This window comes from Lissotriton helveticus, chromosome 2_1 (assembly GCF_964261635.1).
Source record: "Lissotriton helveticus chromosome 2_1, aLisHel1.1, whole genome shotgun sequence".
NCBI classification, from domain to species: Eukaryota; Metazoa; Chordata; class Amphibia; order Caudata; family Salamandridae; genus Lissotriton; species Lissotriton helveticus.
Genome location: NC_136059.1, coordinates 1406035847 through 1406061863, shown reverse-complemented (window position 1 = coordinate 1406061863; position 26017 = coordinate 1406035847). Strand labels below are relative to the sequence as shown.

Below are 26017 nucleotides of genomic sequence, written 5' to 3'. Positions count from 1 at the left end.
ACCCTGAGAAAATATCAGGAGTAGTCCTGAAGGACCCTCCTAACATAATTCCTGTGGTGGCTGTGCTGCTTGTGGCCTAAAGGGGTTAACCCAGAAGTCACCTCATGACTAATTGAAATGGTAACTGCCCCGCGGTGCCACACCAACCATCTTTCCATTTTGGAACCTCACTTGTACTAAACACCTCAACACACATGTTAGAAGTCAGCAGGTTTTAACAGTGGTCTGCCTGTCCCGAGGGCATGGCAGGAGAACTTTCTTTGCCAGGTCAACAGCACCATGATTCAGATAGGCCACAAGATTCAGCAATGTAGCGTATACCTTCCTTTTATGCTCAGCCATCAAAACCTTTTCCTGCAGTCAATTCTTTATTGAATCTAACCTCCATAATCCTAGGGCAGACTATTTCCTTATCTTGTTCCATATCCTTGCTTTGTGGAATAGAAATGATCTCCGAAAAGGCTGCTGAACTTGTTCATGTAGGATGTAAATTCTTTAAAGGGCAGGCAGGCAAGATGACTCGGAGCTAAGCACTGACCGTTGGCATCTCATGTGACATGCAGGTTACAGATCTGAATCTGCTTTAAAGACTTAAATCAGCCTTTTATTCTTCTGAGGTCAATAAATGTACTAGTATATGTAAGTTGAAGATATTATACATAGTATGTATTCTTGCATTCTTGATTTAAAAGAAAAATATCAACATATAAAGTAGAATATTTTATCGCAAGCCAAAGTTGTACATGCATTAGCAATAGTTTGAAGAAAGTTCAGAAAGGAAGTTGAGCAGGGAAATGGACTATGATTCCCTGGCTTACGTGTGGAATTATTATTTAGGATAAAATAAATAATCTCAGTCAAACCCATAGGAGGGTGTGAAATTTCTCATCTTGAGGAGGATGTTCATTATTTTGAATAAGAAATTGACATTTTAAAATCATGTAGGTATAGATTCATGGATATCATAATTAGGCCTGACACCCTCAGGGGTTTCTCACAGTGGGGCCTTCAGTAGTTTTTTTATAGTGAAGCGAGCAGCAAACGGGACTAGGAGTTGTTGTCTTTTTCACCATTTGGGCATCCAGAATTTAAGAGATCTGGCATCTCAATTTGACCTTTGCACTCAGAGGTTTTCTTTTCAAATTGTCCTGCACAACAGTCTAAGTTAGATTTGGGCTGTGTTCCTTTGTACCCAGGCAACTACATTTTTGAAGGACCTACTGTCCCTTCTGATAACTGAATCTTCCTGATCTCAAATTCGTCTTCATTCGGTCATAAATAATCATAAAAGACACATATAACCATACAAAGTAGTTAAAATTAATGGTAGGTTTTTTTGTTTTAAAAAAATATTAAACATATCATGGTAGGATTCTGTCAAAATTCTAAACACATATCAACAATAAAATGATTGTGAATCCTTTCCTCCTAAATCCAAATAAAAATTCATAGTAAAAAAACAGTATATCTAATTACACAAGTTATGGCTAGACGCTTCATTATTATGAGCAGAATATATTAGGAAAAGACTAAAACACAGTACACTCAACACAATCATGTTATGTAGAGCCTTGCAAACTAATCCTTCTAAGGGCCCACGTCCAGCTCCAAAATTTAGCCATAGCAATAACTATGACTTCACTAGTATCAGTTTTTAAGATACGCAAAGCCGTTTGACAAGATATTGTTCCTATTATAGCGCAAACCGGCTTTAGCCATTTCTGTTGAGGGCCCTTGTATGCAGGGCATACAAACACAACATGCGCTAAGGTCTCTTTCTCACATGGGCAGAGGTGACATTTTGTTTCTTGATTGATCCCCCACTTTTTAGTAAAGGATTTTAGGGGGAGAGATCCCACTCTAAACTGGTGATAGAGTTTCCTGTCACTAGGGCTCGTAATAGTATCCCAATAAGCCTCCAGCCTATATTCAATTTTGTGATCCAGAAAGAGACCTGTTAGGGAAGCACCATTCACCAGAAACAGACTGACCATGTCCCTGCATATGGCTTTAAAATGTATTTTGGAAGGGAAAAAAATCCTTTCAGGGTCTTCCCACAAATGAATGAAGCCCATAGCCAATAAAGTGGCCTTAATCTTTTGTAACCATGTGATTTTGTTGGATTTATCAGCTTCTCTAATATACTTAACTGCTCGTGCATAGGGAGCTAACTCCGGGGTAGTCCAGAGTCTTCACCAATAGGCAGGAGGTCTAAAACCCGCAGCCTCCTCAAAAGAAACACAACCCAGATCTGCAAGTAATGGTCTAAGAGGTGTCGATTGAGGAAGGCCGGTCAATGCCCTCAGAAACTTGTCCTGAGCTTGGACTAATGGAAATAGATTTTCGAAGCCCCAAAGTTCAGCTCCATAAATAATTGAAGCTCTAACCTTCCCTTGGTAAATAGTTAGAGCTGATCAATCTGAGGTCTTTTGTGGGCCTCTTTCTTCTTTTGTTAAAAATGTTTTCATTGACTTTCTTTCATGAAACAAGGTTGCTGTATTAAGGTGTTCCCATTTCTGTGGTCCTCGCGGTGGGGCCATGGTGCTCTCTGCATCTCAGAATTTCCTTGCCCAACTTAGATGGCTGTTTGTAATTTGTGCTTGGCCTAAACGTTGCAAGTGGAAACTAGAAAAGAAAGAAATGTATGATACCAATCAACAATGCCTAGTGGATAGGGTTATAGATGGAACACCCCCTCCAAGAAGGGTTAGACATTCTCCCGAACCTTAGCTAATGCCATACCAGTTTTAGATTGCTTTCATTGTAAAATACTAATTATACTCAACAATTAGGTTTTGTGTTGCCGGTACATTTGTGGATTTTAAAACGTCAAAACTGTTAGGTGGCCAACGGATCAGAGCTGCCATCAAAGCAGAAATCTACAGTTCTATGCTTCACCCTATTTCCGTTTTCAATGTTGAGAAATACATAACCAGTTCTAGTTGATGCGTTCAATGATTTCTGAATAGTATTTCCTGGGCTAGCCGATTGAATGTTACCATTTACTAATATTAGGTTACAGGTACCAATTTATGCCTGAAAGAAAGATACAGCTAAGTTTGATACATAGTGTAGCTTTACCATTTTGGGAACTCCATGTTTCCTACTTAGAAGTTTGTTCACTGTTCCTGACACTATTGAAAGAGACTTCTAGTTGCAGATTATTTTTCTTTAGAATTATCTCCAGGCATCAGACTGGATCCAGGAATTTTTTGTGAGCTGTACCCCTGCACTCCCGGTAGGTGGCGTTGTTCACTGAGTGACGTGTTGTGTGTCCATATAGGTCACCACCCCAGCCCGCTGACATCAGTTCTTTTCTTTCTGCGCCAGTCAATACAGATCTAGAGAAGAACTACCCCATGTTACTTTTTGACTGACCTTTTTCCGACCCTTTTGTCAAAGGGAGACATTGTCTTTTGGTGTGGCAGGAATGTCTATGAGCAGGATTGATTTCACGCCCTGCAGTGCCTGTCACTGACAAATGTTCATGACGGACCCACACCTAGCCTGTCTCTGGTGTCTTGAGCGCAACCACAACACCAATGCCTGTGTTGATTGCCGCACCATGCACCCCAGGCCTTTAGGGAGCGATCCCTCAAGCTCCCTACTGCTCGATGTGAGATGTCATGGCGGTCTCGACCCCGGTTGAGAGGAAGGTCCTGGGTTCGGTCACAGAGTCATCATTCTAAGTCAGAGTATCCCACATGAAGAAGAAGTTGAAGAGGTCTTTGACTGGGCCCCATCCGTTGAAGTCATCTGACAAGATCAGTTCTCATCAACATTGAAGGCCTGGCTCTGCGGTTGAGCCTGCAGCTGGTCCGTCTCCACGCCGCCCCAAGTTTCTGGGAGCCAGAGCGACTTACGATTACCAGTCTCTAGACGCCAATGAGGACACGTGATGTGAGGAATTGGTGGAAGCCACTGGACTGGACACCGCTTCAGATACTGGCTTGGTCTCTCCTTCTACCGTGGCTACGGAGGAGAGAGGCTCATTTGCTATGGTGGCATGGAGTTTGGCAGAGGTCCTGGAACTTAACCTCCCCTTGATGGTAGTCAAGAGTAATATCTTGATGGAGTGCTTCAACTGGGAGTCACCACGTTAGAACCGCTTCTCCCATTTAATGAAGTGCTCAGTCATCCTGCTTGAGAACTGATCCCAGCCCTACACAGGGGCTCTTGCAATCAGGACAATTGCCTGCCACAAACTCCCTTCCCCAATGGCACCCAATTTCTTCAGTCAACACCCTACCTCGAAGAGCTTGGTGGTCCAAGCCGCCATCTCCTGAGTAAACCCTGGCACATTCCCTACCACTCCACCAGATAGGGAATCCAAAAGGCTGGACACCTTGGGCAAGAAAAGAATTTCTGCCACCAGTCTGGCACTGCGGTGTGTGAACACTGTGTGGCTTTTGGGCCTTTACTCCCATTCACCTTGGGGATTCGGTTACGCAGATTTTGCCTATGGTCCCAGGCCATACTCACCCAAGCTATGGTTGACGAGAGAGATGCAGCAAAGTTCACAATCAGATGTGGGCTGGACACGACTGACTCGCTAGATAGAGCGGTTTCTTTATCAGTGACCTTATGGCGCCACATCTGGCTGAGAAGGACTGGTCTATAAGGGGATATCCAACCTTCGCTTATGTACATGCTGTTCGATGGCTCCTGTCTCCTCTGAGACACGGCAGGCTTCATGCTGGAGCACTTCAAGGATAGCAAGGCCAGGGCCTTTCCAAAGCCCCTCAGTAACCCATCTACCGTTTGCTCCTTTCGTGAGTAGTTTGCAAATACGTCCCTACCCGCCCAGCCACCACGGCATGCAAGCTTCTCAGCCCCTGTGTGGCTGAGGACGTGGTACCCCCAGACCCAGTGGGTTGGGCAGGCAGGGGTCGGGCCATTCCACCACCCCCTGGCAGCCGCAGCCACCAAGCCTCTTTAGTTTGACCTCCAACCATCATGGGCAACCGCTAGAAGGCAGGTTACGCCATCGCCTGTGCCACTGGAGGTCGATAACATCTGACCATTGGGTTCTCAAGATTGTCCAAAAGGGCTACTCTCTCCCCTTGTGACCACCCCTCATCCCATGCCAGCCACTTGCAACAGACCGACAAAGGACCATTTCTCCTCACTCTGCCAGGAAGTTGCGGCTCTCTTCGCCAAGCGAGTCTTTGAGAGGGTGCCCACTCTAGAAGTAGGTTGTGGTTATTATAATGCTACTTTCTGGAACCCAAGAAGGACAGATGCTTTTCCCATACTCAATTTTTTTCTGTAAAAAAAAAAATTCAAAATGCTGATGCTCACTCAAGTTCTGTCTGCCTTCGAACCAGGAGACTTGGTTGGTAGAGTTGGACATTCAGGACACATACTTAAACATTTCCGTTTTGCCTGCCAACAGGTGTAACCTGCAGTTCATGGTGGGCCACAAGCACTTTGTTTGCCTTGCTCCCTTTTGGCCATACCAGTGCCCCTCGGGTGTTCACCAAGGTGAGGGCGGTGTTACAGCTCATCTGCAGAGATCAGAGGTGCCAGTTTTCCCCTATCTTGATTATTGTCTGTTCAAGGCGGGCTCGCCCGGAATAGTCGTCTCTCACGTCCGAACTCCGGTGTGTAGGAAGGTGGAATCTGACTGCATGGCTAACCCCACTTTTTTCTTGGTGTTTTGCTGGTTTTCGACTTAGTTTGACTGGGATCCTGCTAATCAGGACCTCAGTCATATGCGTTCTCCCTAAATTGGTTGCTCAGGGACGTGTCCAAGATTGTGACTGCATAGGACATGCTTTGTTGTCGCTCCGGCCCGCCGAGTACTATAGCTCTTCCATCGCACTCCATCCGTCGTCCTTGGAGGCGGGAGACCTACGCACTGTTTGGCCGGCATTCAGCGACTGCCCATTGAGTGCCTGGACGGCCGCTACGACCTTGCCAAGTGCAGAAAAGGGCTGTGTGGTTGCCGAGCGCGGCGAAGGAGCCCAACTGCCGCAGTTCACCGTGGAGTGGCGAGGACCAGAGTTCGGGCTCTCCCCAGCTGCCGAGGCCTCTCTGCAGTCTCTTTGAGACTTCCCTCGCCCCCTGGGGGCTCAAGGTACTTACCAGTGCGCTACTCCCCCCGCCGGGGTGAAGGTTCTGCCGGCGTAGGCCTGGCCTGCTGATCGGCCCGTGAGAGAAGGCAGAGACAGCAACGCTGCCCTGCAAAGCCCTGACGACTGCAGCATAGTACCCCCACAGTGCCTCACCTGATTCCAGCGGTTCATCAGTGTGGGGATGGGCAGGGGAGGGCTTGCTGCACAGACCCCTTGGTTAGTGCTGCGCTGCCCTGCTTTCCCCAGTAGCCGCTTGGGAGCATCCGCATCGAGGCGGGGGTCAGCGCCTGTGGACCAACGTTAGCTGAGGAGGCGGGGGCGTCAGCCACTCCTGCGGGGCCTTGTCTGAAGTGGGGCCTGCTCTTTGGCCCACCCTTCATCAGCCCTGCTTATTTCACCCCCTCGCTGACTCCCTTCTACGGGACCTGATCTCACACAGCACAGGTTGGTCCTTGAGAGCGGCCTTGCATTTCGGCCCGTTCTAGTGTGGGGACCTCATCGCCCCAGCTGCAGGGGAGCCTCTCAGACTCCGGGGGACGCCTGCGAGGGGCCTGCTGAGTTTCGGCACAGTGGACGCAGCGCGGGGAGTGCCACATATGCATGAAGCAGCTCAGGAGACGATAACTCAAGCCTGCAGTGAAGCGAGCCCCCTCCCACGGCTCTGAAACTTACTGCAACTTGTCCGCACGGCCGGACAGTAAGCTGGCCCTAACCTGCGCTGTTGTTTCCACCGTGGAGCGGTAGGCGTTTACGCTATTCATCTGAGCATCCAGCGGCTGCGTCCACGCGCACACCACACAGGCCTGCAGGTAGGATCTAGGAGTTCCCCTACAGGAACAGCGACTGGCCCTGCCCCAATAGCAAAGCACTTAATATATTCGTGCCCAGGGCCTTGTCCATCTACCCCCCAACGCCCACCCCTTCCAAGTCCTATGTTTTACCACCCTTCATTAGCCCTGCTTATTTCACCCCCTTGCTGACTCCCTTCTACGGGACCTGATCTCACACTGCACAGGTTGGTCCTTGAGAGCGGCCTTGCATTTCGGCCCGTTCTAGTGCAGGGACCTCATCGCGCCAGCTGCAGGGGAGCCTCTCAGACTCCGGGGGACGCCTGCGAGGGGCCTGCTGAGTTTCGGCACAGTGGACGCAGCGCGGGGAGTGCCACATATGCATGAAGCAGCTCAGGAGACGATAACTCAAGCCTGCAGTGAAGCGAGCCCCCTCCCACGGCTCTGAAACTTACTGCAACTTGTCCGCACGGCCGGACAGTAAGCTGGCCCTAACCTGCGCTGTTGTTTCCACCGTGGAGCGGTAGGCGTTTACGCTATTCATCTGAGCATCCAGCGGCTGCGTCCACGCGCACACCACACAGGCCTGCAGGTAGGATCTAGGAGTTCCCCTACAGGAACAGCGACTGGCCCTGCCCCAATAGCAAAGCACTTAATATATTCGTGCCCAGGGCCTTGTCCATCTACCCCCCAACGCCCACCCCTTCCAAGTCCTATGTTTTACCACCCTTCATTAGCCCTGCTTATTTCACCCCCTTGCTGACTCCCTTCTACGGGACCTGATCTCACACTGCACAGGTTGGTCCTTGAGAGCGGCCTTGCATTTCGGCCCGTTCTAGTGCAGGGACCTCATCGCGCCAGCTGCAGGGGAGCCTCTCAGACTCCGGGGGACGCCTGCGAGGGGCCTGCTGAGTTTCGGCACAGTGGGCGCAGCGCGGGGAGAGCCGCATATGCATGAAGCGGCTCAGGAGACGATAACTCAAGCCTGCAGTGAAGCGAGCCCCCTCCCACAGCTCTGAAACTTACTGCGACTTGTCTGCACGGCCGGACAGTAAGCTGGCCCTAACCTGCGCTGTTGTTTCCACCGTGGAGCGGTAGGCGTTGACGCTATTCATCTGAGCACCACACAGGCCTGCAGGTAGGATCTAGGAGTTCCCCTACAGGAACAGCGACTGGCCCTGCCCCAATAGCAAAGCACTTAATATCTTCGTGCCCAGGGCCTTGTCCATCTACCCCCCAACGCCCACCCCTTCCAAGTCCTATGTTTTACCGCGGCCTCAGGCATGACTTGGTGGTGTAGCCCCATCATACAGGGTTTACCAGGATTTAGGCTCCCATGGCGTCTGGACAGCCTAAGAAGGATCGCTCAGTAAGACATGCTACAGGCCAAGACCGCAAGTCATGGATCAGGGATGGCGGCAAGGGCAACGAACGGAGCAAATGCACCGCCACAAAGGCCTTCATGACCTCACTCTTCTCAGCACTGAAGGAGGATCTTCAGGAACTCAAGGACCAACTGGCAGTGGGTCTCCGTGAGGTCCGCCGCGATGTCTCAGAGATAGGAGACCGGGTTGTGACGTTGGAGGAGCACGACAATGGGCGCGACAAAGAACTCAAAATGATGCAACAGGGAATTCTCCTTCTCAAAGAGCAGCATGTTGAACTACAGGGGCAGGCGGAGGACTTAGAGAACCGCTTCCACCGCAACAACATGCGTATCCGCAGAGTGAGACAAAGAGCAGAGGAAGGTGATAATGGGGAATTTGTCCAAGCCCTTTTTCGACTTATCCTAGGCCCGGAACACACAACTGAGATTCAAATCAATAAAGTGCACCAGGTTGGCTTGCCCACCAGAAAACTGCCTCCACCAGACATCCTAGCTTGTGTTCACAATTTCCAACTGAAAGAACTTATCCTACGCAAAGCCAGAGACTCTCACCCTCTACAATTCCACTGCCTTTCTACATTGCTTTATCAGGACCTCTCTGCAGTCACATTGTTCAAAATGCGAGAATTCCGAACCATCACTCAACACCTGAGGAAAAAAGGGATCCCCTATGTGTGGGGCCATCCCTTCCGCGTCATCTTTAAATTCGATGGGGAAACTACGCCAACTGAGATCTTTACAAGAAGCCTCCGACCTTCTGGGTCTTCCGCCTCCAGCCCTGTCAAGTCCACAAAAGGCGTTCACGTCAAGCAACAACAGACCAGACCACTGGTGCACCGTGGGCAAGCCCTCCTCACTGTTGAATGGGCCGGACGCAGAAGCATGAGCGAAAGAGAGGAAAAACGTCCTATCCTCACTGGCCTGTAGCCCTGCTAATTCATCCCCCGCCTGATCCTCTTACCTAGCTCAAACATGGAATTCTCAACTCGGGTGGGCCGGAGGGCCGTCACCGTTATGTCTACGTGGACCTGATTCGCCACCACACCCCCAAACTGTGTTTCTATGACAGACAAGTGTCATTCCCGCACTGTTGTGGATTTTTCCTTTATGATACTGAGGCAGGCCGATCCAGGCCGTATACAGCCTGCGATGCAGCTCCTCTCGTGAGCAGACTGAGGCTGTACGTTTTCTACATTGCTATACATTAGCAGAACTTTAATCAGGCACCAGGTAATGGAGGATTCTATATCGGCCGAAGGAGCACACCTAGGAGGTGCCCGTTTTTGAGTCAGGTAAGTGTCCATCTTTAAACGCCCCCCTCCCCCAAGAATGTATTTCTTTATTACTTTTATCCAGAGCAAGAGAGAGAAAAGCCCAAAGATGGGGGAAGAAGGAGGAAGCGAAAAATGGAAAAACTTTGACAACCGAGGGATGAAAAAGAACCTGCGATAAGGGGGGCAGGGAGTGACTGGGAGGCAATAAAGAAGCATGAGCTAGGCTACAGAGCAAAACTGTGGTTTTGGCACTTATTCTTCTACAATCTAAGCAGTGATCACAAGAGCTTTCTAAGCATCTCAATACTGAGTTGTTAGTGTATGGATCAAGTCAAGTGTTGCCAGTGCTTAAGAACTAAAACAGAGGTGCAACACTGCTTACTCAAAATTATTTCACACCTACATTTTCACTTTCTTCTCCTTGTCATGGTGTAAATGTGATAATTAATCTGAAACAGCAGATACCAATACTCTGAAAGGGGCATCGGGTACAATATAAGTACAAACTTTAAAATGCATGATTATTTAATAAATTAAATAAACAATTTAGTTAGCCTGGGTATTGGGTCTGAGAAACAAGGTATCATCATCAAGCTATCATGCTCCGTGGGAGGACCAATCAAGGGAGGTTTCGCAAGGTACACCTCCCAGATAAATTTTTTAAAAGATGTGGCAACATACTACATTTTACAACTCATTTTGGCAAAGACACTGACATTTATAACAAGCATTTGCAATGCAATAGGTCTCGCATTTACAAGAGTTTGAGCTAGTGGCAGTGTAAATGACAAAGCCTTTTATTTATGTGTTGTTTTTAAAACAGATAAATTAAAGACATTCTCATTTACAATGCCAGTCGCTCATACTCTCGCAAATTCAAGACCTTTAGCATTGCAAATGCATTCGGGCCTGTGCTATAAAGATTTTTTTTTTAAGCAGTAGGAGAGAGATGACAGGGCGTGGACAAAGCGATTTACGAAAATAGTGCTTGGAAGCTTTAATTAAAGCCTGCCTGTAACAACAAACGTAACAGGGGTGTCCTTATGGGAGGTTACAAAATAAGACAAAGCGGTACTAAGGAGGGACTACTAATTCTATTGACCAATGAAAAGCCACAGTTCACAGTGGACAATGACGCAAGCCAATGAAAAATATGGACGGAGAGGGGGCGGAGCTTCAGGTCCATACTTGAATACAGCATGCCTCCCAGAGCAGCTCATGCGCTGCCAAGGCTCGACCTAAAAAGAGGGGCATCCTCTCTGCTATGTTCACAAGGGCCTTGATATTATTGAACATTCATATCAGTTATCACAGGATGAATTGTTTCTGAAAACGTTTGATGAAAAACACTATTACCGAATGAATGGTACGCAATGTCTCGACAGCTAAAAGATGAAAGGCTGTCCAGCTTGAACTGCAACTTGTGAGACACAGATACAACAGTTCACTAATCTATCACATTAAAGCGGGGGGAAGCTCCCTTGGATGTAACGAACGATTATGGGGGTGGGGGGAGACCAGCCCTTTAAAAAAAACAAGCTTGTCTCACATCAACACCTCTCATCTTACCAAGGCCAGTAAAAAGGGTACCAGTGTCGATAGGTAATAACGAATGTTACTATTCAAAATTCATTGAAGCCCACGCCACAGTATTAAGTGCTACGAAATGAAAGGCAATAAATGACTAGTCAGACACTTGGATTGGACCGAGTGACTTGCAGATAATATACAAATTACAGCAGGATGTGCATGACCTCTCAACCCTCCATCCCCTACCCTCTCCCACACTAAAGTTCGAACCGGATGTAGGTCAGCCAAATAAGGATGCACAGGGTGGCAGGCTGCCCAGGTTAAGCCAGGACGCATAAACAATGTTGTGACTTTACTTTGAGTCATAAATCGTTTAATTAAAAATGTGAGAGCTGTAACAATTGAGCACCAAAGCTTTAATAACGCTCAGGTAGTCTAAGAATCTTCGTTTTGACAGACCATGAAAGCAAAAGAAGAGATCTGTGCTCAGATACATGGACAAGAGGTAGCCTGAAACGGCCTGGCCCACACAGACTGCACACCTTCCTGGGAGCTGCTCCCCAGTGCCAACCTGCTCCGATTCCAGCACCGTCTTTGCACTCTGGCAAAGATCCTAAGTGGTGCAAATGCTGCATGTTCACTTTCTGGGGTAAGGGGGTCTAAAACAACTTGGGGACCAATTTACAAAGGCATTTTCGTTGGTAAGCATACTTTTACAGCCCACAATTACTATGTTTTTGGCATTCAGTTTTCAACAAAAGTCTACGTAGCAGGCATAAATGCTTTTACTACTGTGTCAATGTGTGCCACAATAGCTTACGAATTACACAGTCGCAAACACCTTCAAATGGGCATAATAAAGCCTGCCGCTTACCAAGTGCAGGCGGTACATTTATTGCATGGTGGAGCGGGGAGACCCACGGGAGCGGAGAGAGGAGGTTGGGCAGAGCAGCAAATGCTACAGAAGATGGCTCTGGTGTGTTAAGAGAACAAAGGCAAAGTAAATACCGCCTTGTATAGGGACCTTGTTTCCGTTCGAAGAGCGTGGATCTGAAAGAGACACGTTAGTGATAGATTCCTTACCTTAGAATATCCCCAGGCGTCAGACTGGATCCGGAAATATTTTGCGTAGCAGTACCCTTGCGCGTCGGTAGGCGTCGTCTGCGGCTCCGCATCCGTCGTCGGCGTCGTGGGCGCCGTGATGTCGTCAGAGTACTTAAACGCCGCCTCCGCGTGCTGACGTCAGTTCTTCTTTTTTCCGCGCCAGCAGCGCAGATCCGGAAAAAGTGGTACCTTAGTCACTTTTTGACTAAAACTTTTTTGATCTTTTGATAGTCTTTTTTTGAGTCTTAGACTCCGAAACGGTGCCGGTAGGGATGCCTGGTTTTAAGCCCTGTGAGGAATGCGACCGGCTGATGTCGGTCACGGACCCTCACCGTCGGTGTCGCCACTGTCTCGGTGTCGACCACGACGACAAGGCCTGTTCCGACTGCCGGGCCCTGACTTCGAAGGCTAGACGAGAGCGGTCCTGTAAGCGACTCGAAATCCGGCAGTCGGCCCCGCGCCGAGAGGTCCCGGTCCGGACGGAGGTCGAGGGACGGGTCGCGGGAGCGGAGCCATCATAGCTCCGGGAGTCGACATCACTCCTCGGGGTCGAAGTCGTCAGGTAAGCACAAGAAGTCGAAGAGACGTCATCGCTCTTCCGACTCCCCCCCCCCCCCCCCCCCCCCCCTACGCTCGCGCGACGCGGCCGGGGGTTCAGGTGGCACCGCCCACGCGGCTCCGTCTTAGTCGCAGGCGCTGCGTCCGGCTTCATACCCTCCGGTCCCTGGGCCTAACGCGACGCCGGAGGAGATCGAGCGGTTCCTCATGGCCATGAGGTCCCTCTCTCCTCCGACGGGCTCCGCGGCGCCTTCGGGCCCAGCGGTCCCGTCTGGGGGTCCTAGCGGGTCGGTGGCTTCGGTCCCGACGCCGTCGGGTGCTTCGGCTCCGACGCCGCAGGCGCCTTCGGACCCGGCGCCGCAGGGCCCCGCTGGATCCAGTTCCGGATCCGGGTCGTCGCCGGTGGACTTGACGACCTCCCCGGCGCCGACCCCTGGCGCCGCCCCCGACGCCTCCCTCAACCCGGCGCCGGTGCAGCGCCGCTTCAGACGCCGTTCGGAGAATTCGTTTTCCATGAACCGGCCCCATCCTTTCCTAATCCTGAGTACCAGGAGATGGGTGATGAGGAGGATTGGGAGGGGTCTGAGGACCCTCTGGCACGTGAATGCCAGTCTCAAGAGGACTGGGCAGGCGAACTTGGGGAGGCCAGTGGTATTGACACTTCGCCTGACACTGGCTTTGTCTCGCCTCCTACCGTGGCTACAGAGGAGGGGGCAACCTATAGTGTGGTGTTGATGAGGGCAGCCAAGGCCTTGGGCCTTGAGTTCCCCTTCGCGGCCGTGAGGACTAACCTCCTCACCGAGGTCCTTAAGCCGCAGTCATGCTCAGCCGAGCCTCTGCTGCCGTTTAATGAGGCCTTAACCGACGTTCTTTTGGGCACTTGGTCCAAGCCCGCTACGGGTTCGCCCGTAGATAGGAACGTGGCCAGACGCCACCGCCCGGCCCCGGGCGACCCATGTTTCCTGTCCACCCACCCCACCCCCGAAAGCCTGGTCATCCAGGCCTCCGATTCCCAGACCGCATTCCCGTCAGCTCCGCCAGACAGGGAATCCAAGAGGTATGAGCAGTATGGTAAAAAGATCCTCTCATCCCTTAGTCTGGGACTGCGGTCTTCCAACACCGCATGCCTCTTGGGCCGCTACACCCACTCTCTGTGGGTTACGGTTGCGGAAGTGCTGCCAGAGTGTCCGTTGGAGGTACGGGCCAAACTCGGCCAAGCCCTTGTGGAGGGCCGGGATGCAGCCAAATATTCTATCCGGTGTGGGCTGGATACCACTGACTCACTAGGTAGAGCGATGGCAACGACGGTGGCGGTCAGACGCCAGGCCTGGTTGAGGTCCGCCAACTTTTCGGCCAATGTCCAAAACACTCTGATGGACATGCCGTTTGATGGCCGTCGCCTTTTTGGCGACAAGGCAGACCATGCGCTTGAGCGCTTTAAGGACTCCAGGGCTACGCCCAAGTCCTTGGGCCTCTCGGCCCGCGACAGCAATCGGCTGCCTTTCACTCCATTCGTGGTCACGGAAGGGGTGTTACCCACAAGTGCTGCCAGCCACGCTCCGCTGGGTAATACCCAACGCGGTGGCGGCCGTGGAAACCGCCGTGGCGGCGGTCGGGGACAGCGGCAAGGTCAGTCCACACCTTCCCCCGCAGCATCCGCCTCAAAACCCTCCTAGTCCGTGCTTTCAGGCCCATGTGACACCAGTGGGGGGCAGGGTTCGCCATCACCTCCTCCACTGGCGCACTGTCACGTCGGACAGGTAGGTGCTGCAGATCTTCCGAAGGGGCTACTCCCTCCTCTTCGAGTTGACTCCTCCAGCCATGCCACCGCAGAACCACCGTGTATCGGGGGATCATTTGCGACTTCTGCAGTAGGAAGTTACGGCCCTCTTGGCCAAGGGGGCCATCGAGCGCGTTCCTGGACCAGAAGTAGGGTGTGGTTGCTACTCCCACTACTCTCTGGTACCCAAGAAGGGCAAAGGGGGCCTACGCCCTATCTTGGACCTACGGAATGTCAACGGCTTCCTCCGGAAGGAGAAGTTCAAAATGCTGACACTGGCTCAGGTCTTAGCTGCCCTGGACCCAGGAGACTGGATGGTAGCGTTGGACTTGCAAGACGCTTATTTCCACATCCCCAACCTGCCGGCCCACCGGCGCTACCTGCGGTTCACGGTTGGCCACGAGCACTTTCAGTATACCGTGCTCCCCTTCGGCCTTACCAACGCCCCACGGGTGTTCACAAAGGTGATGGTGGTGGTCGCAGCTCATCTGTGCAGGTTAGGGGTTTCAGTCTTCCCCTACCTCGACGACTGGTTGTTGAAGGCGGGCTCGCCCCAGACAGTCGTCAGCCACCTCCAGACTACGGCAGATCTCCTGCACCAGCTGGGGTTCTCCATCAGTGTGCCAAAGTCACACCTATGCCCCTCTCAGAAGCTCCTCTTCATCGGAGCGGTTCTCGACTCGGCGCGGTTTCGGGTTTATCCACCCGAACAGCGGGTCCGGGATATTCAGGCTCTGATTCCCATCTTTCAGCCGTTATCCCGGGTCTCGGTCAGGTTGGCGCTGCGGCTTCTGGGGCGGATGGCCTCCTGCATCCTACTGGTGCATCACGCCAGGTGGCGGATGCGGGCTCTGCAGTGGGACCTGAAGTTTCAGTGGGCCCAGCATCAGGGCAACCTGTCCGACCACGTCCTGATCTCGGAGGGCACTGCGAGACAGCTGCAGTGGTGGCTCACGGACCGCGATTGGGTCAGCGGCAGATCCCTCTCCCTTCTCCAACCGGAGCACGTAGTTGTGACTGACGCGTCCCTCCAGGGCTGGGGAGGCCACATGGGAGAGGCGGAGATCAGAGGCCTCTAGTCTCCGGCTCCACATCAACCTTTTGGAGTTGCGGACGATTCGTCTAGCACTGAAAGCATTCCTCCCCTCTGTCCGGGGGGAGTGTAGTGCAGGTGTTCACGGACAACACCACGGCCATGTGGTACTGCAACAAACAAGGCGGGGTGGGGTCGTGGACCCTTTGCCAGGAGGCTCTGCGCCTCTGGCAGTAGCTGGAACGCCAGGGCGTGACCCTGGTGGCTCAACACCTGGCAGGTTTCTCTGAACGCCAGGGCGGACGAGCTCAGCCGTCTGTGCATGATGGATCACGAATGGCGTCTGAACTCGGACGTGGCGCAAGGCCTCTTTCAGCGATGGGGAGAGCCTTGGTTAGATCTATTCGCCACCGAAGAGAACGCGCAATGTCATCAGTTCTGCGCGTTGGAATTTCCAAGCCAGCACTCGCTCGGAGACACTTTTCGTCGCGAGTGGAGTTGCGGTCTATTGTACGCCTTTCCGCCTATACCACTTCTGCCCAGAGTGCTGAAGAAGATCAAGCGCGACCGGGCCCAAGTCATCCTTGTGGCTCCGGACTGGGCACGAAGGTACTGGTATCCAGAGCTACTCAGTATGTCAGTCGATCCCCCGGTTCATCTGCCTCTTCAGGAGGACCTTCTGTCGCAGCAGCAGGGGACGGTCCTCCACCCGAACCTGTCCAGTCTCCACCTCCATGCTTGGAGATTGAGCGGCGACAGTTGAGGCCATTTGACTTGCCTCCTGAAGTCTGTAATGTCATTCTGGCAGCCAGGCGTCCCTCCACGAAAACGGTATACGCCTGCAGGTGGAACAGAAGGCCGTGGATCCTCTTGCTGCCCCTCTCTCTGAGGTTCTTCTCTTCCTTCTTTCTCTTGCCCAGCAGGGCTCTGCTCTGGGCACTATCAAGGGCTACCTTTCTGCCCTTTCAGCCTTTCTGAGGCTCCCTGATCAACCTTCCTTGTTCAAGTCCCCTATTGTAAATAGATTTCTAAAGGGCATCACACACACGTTCCCTCCTGTTCCGTTTGTGGTGCCTCAGTGGGACTTGAACCTTGTTCTTACGTTTCTGATGTGCGCTCCCTTTGAGCCACTTCACAACTGTCCTCTCCGCCTTCTTACTCTGAAGACTGCTTTTCTGGTTGCCATCACCTCTGCCAGGAGAGTGAGTGAGCTCCAGGCCCTTTCTTGTACTCCTTCTTTCCTTTCTGTCCATCCGGACAAGGTTGTGTTGCGTACTAAGCCATCTTTCCTGCCCAAGGTTGTCACAGCCTTCCACATCGGGCAGTCTATCACCTTGCTAACCTTCTTTCCGCCACCGCATCCCTCTAAAGAGGAAGAGCGGCTCCACCGTCTGGACCCAAAACGTGCGCTCTCGTTCTATTTGGATCGCACACGCCAGTTCCGGGTGGATGACCAACTCTTTGTTGATTACGTGGGCGCTAAGAAGGGGAAAGCGGTGCACAAGCGGACCATCTCCCGGTGGATCATCTTGTGTATCCAGGTATGTTACTCCTTGGCTAAGAAGGAGCTCCCGGTTAGATTGCGGGCTCATTTCACCCGAGCCACGGCGACTACAACTGCCCTGGGCCGGGGAGTGCCCTTACAAGACATCTGTCAGGCAGCTACGTGGGCATCGCTGCACACGTTTGCGAGACACCACTACCTGGACAGCCAAGTCCGGAGGGATGGCTTCTTTGGCCGTACTGTCCTCCAGGACTTTCTGGTGTGAGTATTGGTTCGCAGACCCACCACCGGGGTTGATATTGCTGGGGTATCTATTCTAAGGTAAGGAATCTAATACTAACGTGTCTCTTTCAGATGCACAAGTTACTACTTGTGTAACGATATATCTGTAAGAGACATTAGTTAGTTGTAGATTCCTTACCGACCGACCCATCCTCCCCGTTCTGCGAACCGATATCTAGGGTTAGGGTTATCCCCTTTCAGGAGCCTAGTTTCAATGGCACCGGTGTTGGTTTTTTAACATGGCTCAGCGCTTCTGGCGTGGAAAAGCTGTGTCTAAGAACTGACGTCAGCACGCGGAGGCAGCGTCTAAGTACTCCGACGACGTCATCACGGCGCCGACGACGGACGCGGAGCCGCAGACGACGCCTACCGACGCGCAAGGGTACTGCTACGCAAAAAATTTCCGGATCCAGTCTGACGCCTGGGGATATTCTAAGGTAAGGAATCTATCAATAACTAATGTCTCTTACAGATATATCGTTACACAAGTAGTAACTTGTGCTTCGCACTTAGTTACCACCCATGATGGGCACCGTTACACCGCGGGGTGACGCAGTCTAAAGAATTGGGTTCATGTCCCCCCCCTGGTCCTGCGGAAGGACATGGGGAGTTCTAGTGCTAATGCGCGTCACTACATGTATGCAGTGGTCGAAGTGGGGGGAAAAAAGAAGGGGAACTGTGGGTGGAGACTCTGAGGGTGGGGATAACCCAAGGATTTGATCAGTGGGCGGAGTCAGAGGTGTGGCCAGAATGTGCCAAACATCCCAATTTTTTGTATTTGTTTGGCATTTCAGTGACCAGTTACAGCTTATTGTGTTATTTAATTCAACCAATGGATACGCTCGATTATTTAAGGTTTAATAGGAGTTATTGGCATTTAAATACATTCACAAAGTAAGATATATTTCCAATCACACAATGTCCCAAATACGCTTAAAAGTGGAATCACAAGCCATTTGTCTCCAAGCCATGCAGTTTCTCTCATTAGCACTTCTCCCTTCTTCCACAAGAGCAGTTCAAACATGAATGGCAAAATATCCTAGTTTGCAAATGTTCTCTATATAATTATGGCTCTGCCATATTTTGCCACATAATACATCATCCACTACGTAATCTTAGTTTTAATTCATCATTTTTGTAGCTCAAACGGATAAAAAGTTACTAAAAAACGCGACTTGAGTTGCTGCAAAGTGGACAGCCCTTTGCAAAGGTTGACTGATCACCTTTCTCACTGCTGCATTTTTGTTATACTGATGCTGATGAGGCAGAATCTTTGCAGAGACTTAACATGCGTAAAAATGTCTAAATAAAGTATAAGAAGATGTATTGCATTACGCTGTAGCCTTTTTTTGTTGTTGCATAATTTAGTCAACACTGCAGCATTATTTTGTCCTCCATTGCTGCATAATTCCAGTGGCTCCGGAGCAGGTAGCAAATGTTAAAAGTGCTTGTGCATGAAGCAGAGAGACTGTGAAGGTTGCAAACTTAGTTTGGTGTGCGTGCAAATCCTGCATTGCCGATCCTTGGTGAGTTGTAACTACTACTGCTGAAACCAGGCCAATGGAGGTACCAATGGGTGAGGTGGACTGGCCTCAATAGCAGGGCAGGCTCTAGTTCTGGTGGTGCCACATGTGCAACAATGTTTGTTGGTACCCCAAAAGATCACCTACACCTCGGACTCCCTCACTACCATCCTTAAAAAGTCCCCCTCAAGCCTCCATAACCACACTCTTTCTCAGATGCATTTAATTTGATTTACAGCGCCACTCATACCAGTGTACGGTGTCAGAGCACTCTACATCACACGCACTACACAGACACAATCATTTATATATGTGTAGATCACTGTTTTGGAAATGTTACATCAGACAAAGGACTACAAGGTGTAGAAGCCACATGACAACCATACTAGTAGGCAGTATAGTTTAATAGCTCACTGTTCTATGTTAGGATTTTAACTTATAGACTGCAAGTAACAAATGGATCTCTCTGACAAAAGCAGTAACCTACTAACCTAGTTAATATTATGTGCACTTTGTGATTTGCATGGTACAGGTGCTTTGCAGCAGGCACATTAACCCCCTGTGCTACCTTTTCAGGAGTCAACCGTTCCACTAGACAAAACTCTGATCTCTCGCTAGGAAGGACATTAATCACCAAAGTTATCATGACATTTTTAATGTTGCTGAAAATTGCTGGAGGCCAGGAAGGAAGCAGCAAGTTTTTTTAAAACCATAATATACTTGCAAACACTACGCACCCACCCGAAATAGGTACCCAGTGCGGTCACACCGCCCTAACCTGCTCAAGGTTTATGTGACCTCAGTGACAGAGTCACAGTGACTGGATCACTGTTGCTCTAGTGTGTTGTGGTAAATAAATAATTAAATACCTGTTCTATTTTTGACTAGATATACAATAACAGATAGCTCAATAAATAAGAGTCAAGATTCGAGGTATCTTGAGTTTGCAGGTTTTAATACAGCATAAAGGACAGCAACAGGACAACCTGCACGGGAATAGGATGGCAGCTGCCGGGGGCAGGATCTGGGAGCATAAGGGTAACTTTTAATAACAGTGCACAAGTATATATATACTAGAACAATTGCATTACAGTTAATACAGTAGGCGTAGCAGTGGGCAGAGTTCGTAGCAGTCGCGAAAGATAAGGCTGAAGTGGGTGTAACAAGAGGCGTGTACATAGACATGTGATGTAAATGTAACAGAATATGTCATTAATGGGGCGGAAACATGGAGGGGGCTACCTAAGGAGCCGGGACCTCTGACCTAGTGGTGCGCGCAAGCTGGCAATGACGTGTTACTAGGAAGAACTGGGGGGCTATGACTTCTGCACTAGAAGAAGAGACGAAAAGTCTGGAGTGTCAGGGCGACATGTACCTAAAGCCTATCTAGTATCTAGTGTTTAGAGAACATGTTGATAGAATCCAAAAGTTATCAGGGCAAAGGCTAACAGACTCTAAGACTGGTGCATGCATTATTCTACATGTAGTGCGTGCTGAGGAATATTAAATGACCATTAATACAGTATTTCTCTTACATGGAGACGTAAAGGCTAGACCATGACTGAAACTATTGATGCGATTCAGTAGCTTAGGAATGCAGAGAAGGAGGGCTGGACTGATAACTAGAATCATAACATACTTTTGGCAGACTGGCAGGCAGAGCCAGGCCGAGCCGAGCACTGTGAGGCAGGAAGTAAGTGAAGGGTCAGGGATACAGGTGGGGGCTGTATCGCTCCTCAGAGAGGGTTCAGGAGACAGGAGCTGAATCTGGTGTCCAGGCCCCTTTGAGGCCTAGAAACGGGGACTTTTACTGAATTAACGTGCACACTGTGAAACGTGGCAACATAACTTTACATAAGCTTGATACTCGTAGCTTTCACGAGAACTGGAAACTGACATACTAGAGATGGACACAACTATAATTGCGTCTTTAATCGATCAGAGGGGAATACATGCATATCGATCATGCACATATGACATAACATGGGGAACACGTAGGCACATATAACATGGCAAAATTTACTTTTCATATATAACGTGATGCTAGAGAAACTCTAGTGTCATCCCTGAGTAGGCACACATTGATTGTCGACCTCCCTTCAATGAAGAAAGAACGACTTAAATGAAGTTCCTTATGTTTCTTGATTTTATTTTGTTTTTCAAAGTTTCCTTGTTTCAAGATTTACTTAGAATACGGCAGATTCACATAACTGAAAATTACATCCTTTTTCAACGTTGCAGTTCAGACATTGTCTAATGAGTGTGTCCAATGCATTTCGGGCATTTTGAGACCTGCCCTTCATCAGGGACTTGACAATGCCTGTGTTCAGGATGTTGGGTGAAACCTGTTGAAAATCGGTGAAATGCTTTCGGTCACCGATTCACCGATTCTCAACAGGTTTCACCCAACATCCTGAACACAGGCATTGTCAAGTCCCTGATGAAGGGCAGGTCTCAAAATGCCCGAAATGCATTGGACACACTCATTAGACAATGTCTGAACTGCAACGTTGAAAAATGATGTAATTTTCAGTTATGTGAATCTGCCGTATTCTAAGTAAATCTTGAAACAAGGAAACTTTGAAAAACAAAATAAAATCAAGAAACATAAGGAACTTCATTTAAGTCGTTCTTTCTTCATTGAAGGGAGATCGACAATCAATGTGTGCCTACTCAGGGATGACACTAGAGTTTCTCTAGCATCACGTTATATATGTTTACTTGACGTCGGTAGGACCCGCGACGCCTCCTGGTAGAGCACCAACGAACAGTAGAAACTATCTTATAAATGAGTTTAAACTTTGAGCAAATATCAGCTGTGCATCAACTACTACAAGTTCAAAATTTACTTTTCCACATTCCCTCCTTGTGCCCTACGTTTCCATCAGGAAACATCAATATTCATGATACCATCTATCATTTCATATAGCATCATTTGCTCGTCTCGAATTGGCTTGGAACGGGACTTTGGACTAGGACTTGGAATACAGGATGTAGCACAAATGCCGCAAATCGCAGGGCCACATTGTATACAGAGGCAGCAACTGAATATGATCGCTACTGCAATACCTAGAAATGACAATACTTTCCATCCCCAGGCAGATATAATACTCCATAGCCAACCGGACCATGTCCAGGTGCCTGGATTCTGGTGTAACTGATGGGCAATTTTATGAAGTCTGGTTATAGCTGAATAAACAGACGGCGCGTTATTAGGAATGAAAATGCAGCAACTAGATCCGATGACTCTACATGCTCCTCCTCTATCGGCCAGTATGACGTCAAGAACGAGACGATTTTGGAGCACGACAAATCTCATAGCAGATTGCTCTTCAGTTAAGTTACCTAGAGCAGAAGTAGTCTCATTCACTACTGCTTCAAGGGTTCTGGTTAACCTACGGATTAACTTACTATTCTGGACAGGTCCTATAAAGAAGAAGAATCCTTTATTAAAGTCTGTATACTGTTCTAGAGCAGTTTCAGTTTGATCGACAATTGGGGACTCAATCTCCCTTCTATGTCTGACGTGTACTAGATGTGTGTTTCTATGATAATCAGATGGGGCTAGGAAAACTGGTGGCAGTAGGAAGGCAATGTAACAGGTTCCATCCCAATCGAGGGGCAGACGAACATATGCGGTCTGACCACAAACAAAATAAGAATGACGTGAAGCTTTGAAAATAGATTTCCCACTGTCACTATACTCGATAGTAGTAGTACAATCACTATGTCCTACATGTGCGGAACCATTATTTCGGACACATAATTCGCCTTTGACTGGTAGTACTGAAATGGCAGGTAAGTCTGGAGTAGTATCAGACTGAACATTCAATACCATAAAATTCGAAGAATAATTACCTAAATCATAAACTTCATTTTCTATATCTAACCCTGTTCTATGGGTGAGACCTTGCTTGTCTGGAAAACATGTACTATTCAGAAGGGACATATCAGTTGAGGATGACGTTAACTTGGACCATGCTCCACACGAACCATTATGTGAAAACGGATAAGGAAAGAGTGGCAGAACTCCCTTCGGTGTCTGGAAAGGGGGAAGTCGACCACACACCCAACAATTAGTGGCATTGCTGGTCTGGTGTGAATAGTGTAACATACGGATAAATGTATTATTTCTCATAGCAAGACGATAGGATAGCTCGTGAGGAGGCAGATCACTAAATGTGTGCTCTACTGTAGCATTAGGAAACTTATTTACATGAGAAATTGGAAAACATAAATGAAATGCATAACTTGTGCAGGTAACCATCAAACTCAAAAATAGAAGAAAACATAGAATAACGATACATCTGATAGAGTTTTGACTAACTCTCTCACTATGGGGGTCTATCTCATACATGTCAGAAACCTGTCTAACCGTTTCACCCGAGGGGGACTTAGACAATTAAACTGGCTGACTTATTTTACTAGACCGGAGCTTCTTTTTATACTCCTGCTGTGGAGTTTCCTCTAACAGGGGAGGCTTGATTTCAAAGTTTGTAGCGGGACAGTCCTTGAAAATAGGGCAGTCTTTAGAATTCTGGCAGTCCTTAGAAATGGAACAGTCCAATGTTTTTATGCGACATCCATGGAATTTCTTGACGTGGGACAGGTGCACCCAGCCTTTGCGGCCTTCCAACTTCACGGCCGTGCGGGTGGTCAGAAGGACTAGTTGAGGGTGTTTCCAGTGGGGCTCCAGCGGACTTGAACGATCAAAGTTCCTCACAAGTACAAAACATCCTGGAACGATTTCATGCGGTTTCACCTCGGTATTGTCTGGAAATGCGGCGGCAACCTGTGAACGACAAGAGTGTAGGGCAGACATCAAGGAAGCTAGGTAATCTGTCAGCATATTACTGGAAACATCTGTAATACTTCGGGGTCTAGGTGTACCCCACATGTTCGGGGGGCGGCCGAATACGACCTCATAAGGGGACAGACCTGATCTGGAATGTGCGACCATGCGCATATAGAATAGGGCGACTGGCAGAGCTACTAGCCAGTCTACACCTTTCTCTTTACAAACTTTAGCAATGCGGATTTTTAGTGTCTGGTTATGTCTCTCTACGAGACCTGCTGCTTCAGGATGGCGCACACAATGAAACTTCCACTGGTACCCTAACAGAAGGGACACATGCTTCATTAACTCAGACGAGAATGGCTGGCCGTTATCAGAATACACGACCCTAGGGAGTCCATAACGAGGGAAAAATTCACGAACCAACTGCTTGGCAGTGGTCGCTGCTGTATAATCTGGAACTGGATATGCTTCTGTCCACCTGGACAAAGCGCATACAACTACAAGAACATACTTGAAACCTCGACATCGCTCCATCTGAATATAATCCATCTGGAGGACTTCAAAAGGGTGGTCAGGGGGTTGGAATCCACCTTGTTCCACCGGGACACTTTTACCTGGATTGAACTGGCAACATATCATACAAGTACGGACTTTCTGCTTGGCTGCAGCTCGTAAGTGCTTGTTGAACCAAAGGTTCTGTATACTGTCTAACATAGCTTTTTCTCCTAAATGTACTGGACTATGTGCGGTATTGATAATGACTTGAACCATAGAGTCGGGGAGAAACCATGTGGCTTTTCCCTTCGTCACCCATCCCTGATCTGTCTGGACCCCTCCTTGTTCGGACCATTTCTTGATTTCTTCAGGAGTAGCATGTAACTGTATGTCTATGACATCTTGTGTAGGGTCCTTAACTGTCATACATGTAGTCTGTTCTGGAATGAATGTCTGTGTCTTGTTAACTGGAATGTCTGGTGTCTGAGCTGTAAGCTTGGCTGTTCGATCTGCTAGATCATTACCTTGGGAAATGATGTCAGTAACTTTCGTATGTGCCTTGCACTTCATAATAGCGATAGCTGTCGGTAAATGTATTGCATCTAACAGAGCTTGAATGAGGAGACCATGCTGAATCTTGGTTCCATGAGAAGTCATGAAACCTCTCTCCTGCCAGAGTACTCCGAAGTCGTGTACAACTCCGAATGCGTAACGTGAATCTGTATATATGTTTACTTTCAGGTTCTTGGCACGTATGCAGGCTTGGGTCAGAGCAACTAGCTCTGCTGCTTGAGCGGACAGGATGTCAATACGATGTGTCTCTATAACTTCAGTGTCAGTAGTCACTGCATACGCGGCTACTAGTTCTCCTGTACTTGTTCTCATACATGAACCATCCACATAAAGTGTCAGGTCGGGATCAGGTAACGGAATATCTGTCAGGTCTTGTCTTGGCTTTGTCATAGTGTTAACTACTTCCACACAGTCATGTGTGGCAGGATTTGAAGTAACTGACGGTAACAGTGTAGCAGGATTTAGAACGTTGCAGCGTCTGATTTCTATGTGTGGCTGGAATAGTGTCAATTCATAACCTGTTAATCGTGCAATTGTCAAGTGCTGAGTCTGTGTTCGGTTTAAAAGAACTTCCACGGAGTGTGGAACTTGTACTGTCAGGGAGTGTCCTAATACTATAGAATCACTTTGTCTGATAGCTAGTGCTGTGGCTGCAACTGACTTGAGGCACGCAGGCAGAGCCTGGGCTACTGGATCTAATGTGCTCGAAAAATAAGCACAGGGCTTGTATTGTCCTGCTTGATCTTGTGTGAGAACAGATAATGCTGTACCTTCACGTTCTGTGACAAAAAGCGTAAAAGGCTTACTGTAGTTCGGTGTTGCTAGAACAGGAGCTTGGCATAAGGCTTTCTTTAATTCATTAAAAGCAAGTGTATGTTCAGATGTCCAAGGGAGGACAGTCGATACGGCTGCCTCCTGTGTCGTTAACTGTGTCAGTGGCTTTGCTAGAAATGCATACTGGGGAATCCATTGTCTGCAATAGGAAGTGAGGCCGATAAAAGCTCGTACCTCTTTCTGTGTCTTGGGCTGTGGAAGACTCGCTATTAACTGGATACGGTCTGGTGTCAACTGCCTACCCCACTTGGACAGTAAGTGGCCTAAGTAGATCACTTGCTGGACACAGAATTGAAGCTTCGAAGGGGACACCTTGTGCCCCATCTGGGCTAGGAAATACAGAACTGTAAGTGACGCACGCTCGCAGTCACGTTCAGAACGGGCTGTGATCAGTAGATAATCGACATACTGGAGCAGGGCAGTGTCAGTTGGCATGTGAATATTGTCTAGTTGTCTTTTAAGCGCTTGACTGTAAAT

At 49.1% G+C, this 26017-nt stretch overlaps 1 protein-coding gene across 3 annotated transcripts in view; it reads left to right on the top strand.

Annotated features, from left to right (window-relative positions):
- The window catches only part of HOOK3 (hook microtubule tethering protein 3), a 1014571-nt gene that overhangs the window by 831882 nt on the left and 156672 nt on the right, over window positions 1-26017 (top strand). The window lies entirely within an intron of this gene.